Source organism: Arvicola amphibius, chromosome 5, assembly GCF_903992535.2.
Source record: "Arvicola amphibius chromosome 5, mArvAmp1.2, whole genome shotgun sequence".
Classification (NCBI taxonomy): domain Eukaryota; kingdom Metazoa; phylum Chordata; class Mammalia; order Rodentia; family Cricetidae; genus Arvicola; species Arvicola amphibius.
In genome coordinates, this window is record NC_052051.1 from 123,006,811 (window position 1) to 123,012,493 (window position 5,683).

A 5,683-nucleotide genomic window follows, 5' to 3' on the forward strand; every position below is an offset into this window, starting at 1 on the left:
ATTCCTATAAAAAGAAGCTAACCATATCCCCGAGAGGTGGGGCATAATGAATGAGCCACCAAAAAAACCAAAATATCTTCCTGTTTTTTATTCCCCCACCCCCTCCTCATTAGATTATTATGAAACTATGTCTGTGGTTTACTCATGGCTTTCTGTTTCTCCCTTAGGATGTATTACTTCATTTTTTGGGTCAGCTAATACAAGTTATCTCTCAGTTCCATCCACAAAGAATTTATTCTGAGCACTTTGGATGGTTGCTTGTTTTATCCTACTTTGCCAAAGTAAACAATATCTCTGATTCTTCTAGAATGATTTTATCTACAAAAAAACAAAAACAAACCAGTCATAGCCTCATGTGACAACAGATTTGTGTTCTACAGACAAAACTACCCTTTATTTTAGTGTTTTTTTTTTTCCGTTTGGAAGGGGGTGTGTTTTTTTAAAGTAATTAATTTTGTTCTGTGACAATTCCAGCACGTATAAAATGCATTTTAAGTATTTTTGCCTTCCACCCTTCCTTACTTCTCCTACCCCTGCCAACATCCCTCTTCTTCCCCATGAACTCTTTTCCCATATTCACTTTTTTTTGTTTGTTTTCTTGTGTGACCCATAGATGTGGAACTATCCAGTGGAGCCTGCTGGCCCCACTAAAGGTACACGGCTGAAGACAATGACTCTCCACCTAGTAGAACCTGTCGGTAATCAACAGTGCAGGAGGGAGGGACGGGCTTATGAAGTTCTCTCCCATCCATGATGATCATTGACAGAGCTGGTCTTGTGCAGGTCCAATGTGGGTAACTGATGCTGGTGTGAGTTCATGATTACAAGGACCATGTTATATGCAGAGGAGAGCATTCCACAGCACGTTCCCCTTTTCTCCTGCTTGTTGCATGGGAAAGGGTCCCTTTGTTTGTCCCTGCCACTCGGCTAGCTTACACCCGAAATAACCACAAAGAAATTGTATCTATTAAATCACTGCCTGGCCCATTATCTCTAACTTCTTATTGGCTAACTCTTACATCTTAATTTAACCCATTTTTATTAATTTGTGTATTGCCACATGACTGTGGCTTACCGGCAAGAACCCTACCAGCGTCCATCTCAGGCAGGAGCTCCATGGCATCTGCCATTCTGCCCTTCTTCCCAGTATTCAGTTCTGTCTTCTCTGCCTACCTAAGTTCTGCCCTGTCAGGCCCAAAGCATTTTCATTATTCATTAACCAATGAAAGCAACACATGAACAGAATAATCTCCTATACCACCTGCTCTTAGATTCTTTCAGCTGCTTCTTTCTGTAATGTTCTACCTACAAGTCTCAAAAGGGTACTATAGGTCTTTTTAGGGCTAAACATTTAACAGTCACTTATTCTCAGCTGCTTAAGCAGTCATAAGTCTGCCATTCACTACAGAGAGAGGCTTCCATGATTAAGACTAAGAGTAGCAACTTCCTGTGGATATCAACATAGCTGTTTAGAAGACAGAGCCCAGTGGTGGTGGTGCATGCTTTTAAGCCCAGCACTCGGGAGACAGAGGCAGGCAGATCTCTTGAGTATGAGGCCAGCCTGGTCTACAAAGTGAGTTGCAGGACAGTCAGAGCTAAGCAGTGAAACCCTGCCTCAAACCCAACCCCCAACAAAAAAGGGAAGACATTTTGATGCTATGTCCATTTAACTAAACAATGGTAGTAGGTTCCTCTCAGGACCTGTGACTTCCCTAAACATGTGTTTTTGCCTGGGTTGACAGTATGAGGCATGGGTTCTTTCTGAAGAAGCATGCCTCAAGTGCAGAGTATTGTTGGTTACCATCATAATAGGCATGCCATAAATGCACAAGTTGGCTCATTATGCCTGGCAGGTTGCCATTGAAGTTCATATGTTTCACAGCTGTTTAAGGATGAGGGTGCATTTTCTTCTTCAGCAGCCTGTGCAGCACCTTCCGGCAATATGAAAGCTAGCTGGCCAGAAGGCAGTTCTTAGTTCAGTTCTGTTTGATTTCTCTAAATCGGAGAAACAAGGTATGTGGTTTTTAACTTAGATTTTTTTGTTTCTATTTATCATGAAAAGGGCTGTTTAAGTGCTCTGTTGTATGGGAGAGTTTCTTAAAGGAGTAGAATCTTTTTTTTTAAAAGCTTTTTCAGGCCCTATGTGGAAATTTAGACTCCACATTGGGTAGCAAAATATAGGTTTTATTTTTTTTTTAACTCTTTTAGGGGCTTGCTACCCATATCCCAAATAAATACACAGAAACTTATTCTTATGAATGCTCGGCCTTAGCTTGACTTATTTTTAGCCAGCTTTTGTAACTTAAATTATCCTGTTTCTCTTTAACTATATTTTGCCTCTGGACTTTTTACCTTTTTTTTATTCTATATATCTTTCTTTCCTTCTTACTCCATGGCTGGCTATGTGACTGGGAGGCTGTCCCTTGCTGTTCTCCTCTTGTTTTTTTGCTCCTTCCTCCACTCTCTCTCTTCCCTCTATTTCTCCTCCTATTTATTCTCTCAGCCTGCCAATCCTTCCTATTTCTCTCTTCTGCCTAGTTGTTGGTCATTCAGTTCTTTAGACCAATTAGGTGTTTTAGGCAGGCAAAGTAACACAGCTCCACAGAGTCAAATAAATGTAATATAAAAGAATGCAACACATCTTTGCATCATTAAACAAATATTTCACAGCATAAACAAATGAAACACATCTTATACTAATATCCCACAACAATGTGCTCTTTCTCTTTTCTGTTAAGTCTTTTCTCAAATGTCTGCTGATCATTGGCCTGAGTTTGCTGCATGGTAACTTTCATTTCTGGGGGACATGAGAAGGAAAATTGTCTTTTTTTGGAGAAAAGGTCTCTGTGACTCAATTGCTGAAGGTTTATTCCCTATAGCCATTTGTATTCTTAAGAAATTTCCTTTCAGCTTATTTCTATATGAAACAAACATGCCTAAAAGAAGAGTCTAAACTTGCAATTGTGTCCAGGCCATGGCTCATGGGCTAAATGCTTCCCAGGATAGTTATGAATGCAATCCAACACAAAATAATAATCTTATTTAAAACATTATGAGATATTTCCACCCCAAAAATTATTTTGGTAACTTGATTGTATGAACTTTGACAACATGATGTTGTAACAACAAAGGGTTTCATATACTTAGTTAGCAGGCTGAGATTTTTGGTGGGGATCAGGAGATAGAAGTGGAGAAAAGAAGGTTGGCAGAGGATAAAGTAAAGTGGACAGGTGTGTGGAGGGATCACTTTCTCTTTGAATATCTATGTGTTGACCTTACTGCTAACCAGTCCCACTTCCTGAGCTTTCAGCTTTGCTCCTATCATTTTATTCCAGAAAGAACCAGCTTGTTTAGTGTCCACGCCCTAAAAAAAAAACTTGCTTCCCATACAAAGCAGATAGAGCTAGCATCTATTATTTGCTATGCACTGTTGTAAAGGCTTCTCTAGTGTTACCTTAATGATCCTATTTTTAAAGGCCTTTGGGTTACATATTTTTAATGTCTTGACTTTATAGGTGATGTCTCAGAGGCCCAGAGAGGTAGGATTTTCCACACACCTAACTAGAAAAAATTTTGTGGGTGTGAGAAAAAATCTTAACCCTACCAACGAGGTTAAACATTTCATAATAAAACACTAGAAATAGAACAGAGAGGTTTCTCCTCTTTCAATTAGAGAAATTATTACTTTTAAACAGTAATGTCCAGTAATGTTATGAATACAAATTTGTAGTCCAGTAAATTAGCAGAGAGATATTCTGCTAATGTGCCCTTGTGCTGGCTGCTGACTACAAGAATTGGCTCTCACTGCCTGGTGCATACTAGGTGTTGGACATTTTTAATTCTATCCCTATTGGTAGAGTGCTTGCTTAGTATGATCAAGGCCCGCAGTTTGATTCACAGTACCACAGTACCCTTAGAAAATACATATTTTCTTCATATTAGAATTGTTTCTATTGTTGGCTGGACTTTTTTCCCAATGGATAGCCAGAATGATAATTCAAAGGGAATTCTCAGTGTCCACAATTATTTTTATTAATGTATAGTCAGGGTTCTCTAGAGTAGTGGTTCTTAACCTTCTTAATGCTGTGACTCTTTAAGATAATTTCTCATGCTGTAGTGACCCCCAACCATAAAATTATTTCATTGCTACACCATAACTGTAATTGTGCTACTGTTATGCTTTGTAATGTAAATATCTGATATGTGACCCCGGGAAAGGTAAGTTTGGCCCCCAAAGGGATTGCAACACACAGATTGAGAACCTCTGCTCTAGAGTAACAGACTTATAGAATGAATTGGTCTGTCTACATATAGAAAGGAGATTTATTAGAATGACTTCAGGCTATGGTCCAGCTAATCCAATAATGGCTGCCAATGAACGTAAGGTCTCAGAAGAAGGTATGGCCCAGATTAGAAGGGTGTCTTTCCACCTCAAAGATATTAAAACTAGTTCTTCCTACTTCAAATTAAGCAAAATCCCTCACAGGAATACCCTTCCATTTTGGGAGTTTTCGTTAATTCTAGATATAATTAACAACCAAGAATAACAATAGTGGTTAATATGACAAATATATTTTTATGTTTTTTGCTTTGATATATTTTTAAAGATTTATTTGTTTTAAAAAGATTTTAAGCTTAATTAAAATATAATTTCATTATTTGCTCTGCTCCTCTCAGCCCCCCCCTTTAGATAATCCCTTTAAAATTCATGGTCTCTTATTCTATGCTATATTTATTCATGTATAAATGCAACTATTGAATCTGTTTAGTGTTGCTTACATGTATATGTGTTTAGAGCTGACCACTAGAGATTGGAGTAACCATTTAGCATACTCATTCCTGTTATTCTCTCTCTCATTCTCTCTCTCTCAGCAGTATTTAATGGCCTACACCTTCTGATCTAAGGGCAGGTACACACACACACACACACACACACACACACACACACACACACGCAATTTCCCTATCAACACTGGGATGTCAACTGGTGCTATAATTGTTTGGGTCTTCTTTAAGCAGACATATTGTTGAGATTTCATGGGTGTAAGTTCTCTGTCATATCTAGAAGACACAGTCTTGCAACAGATTTCTTGACCCTCTGGAATTTACAATCCAAATTTATTTATTTTTATGTGTAGGGGTGTTTTCTCTGTATGTATGTAAGGGCCCTGCATGTGTATCTCCTGCCAGTAGAGGTCAGAAGAGAGCACTTCTCACATAGAGTTTGGTCTCCAGCACCCACATGGTAGCTCACCTAGTCTATAGCTCTAGTTCTAGGGGATCCAACACCCTCTTCTGGCCTCTGGGGGTACCATGTACTAATTTGGTACACAGAGGTACTTGAAAGCAAACACACACATATAAAATAAAAAATTTAAAACCATCATGGGAGAGATAGACAGTATACACAAGGACTGCCTCTTATCCAAAGGTCCATATAACAGTGTCAGAGATAGACTGCTCTTCTATATCTAGTCAGGTTGCAGCCTCTTCATCTTTCTTTATTTCAAATCTTCATAAAAACTGGCTTGATGTAGGGTCTTGAAGCAGGGTTGTAAAAACCAAGGTTACTTTTGACTGGATAAAGTCTTTAGGGATGGAAGACAGTTTGAGAGTGCCAGATAGAAGGAAGATTTGTTGTGGAGATGGGAGGATTTCTGTCTTCAGACAGACCTTAACTGGG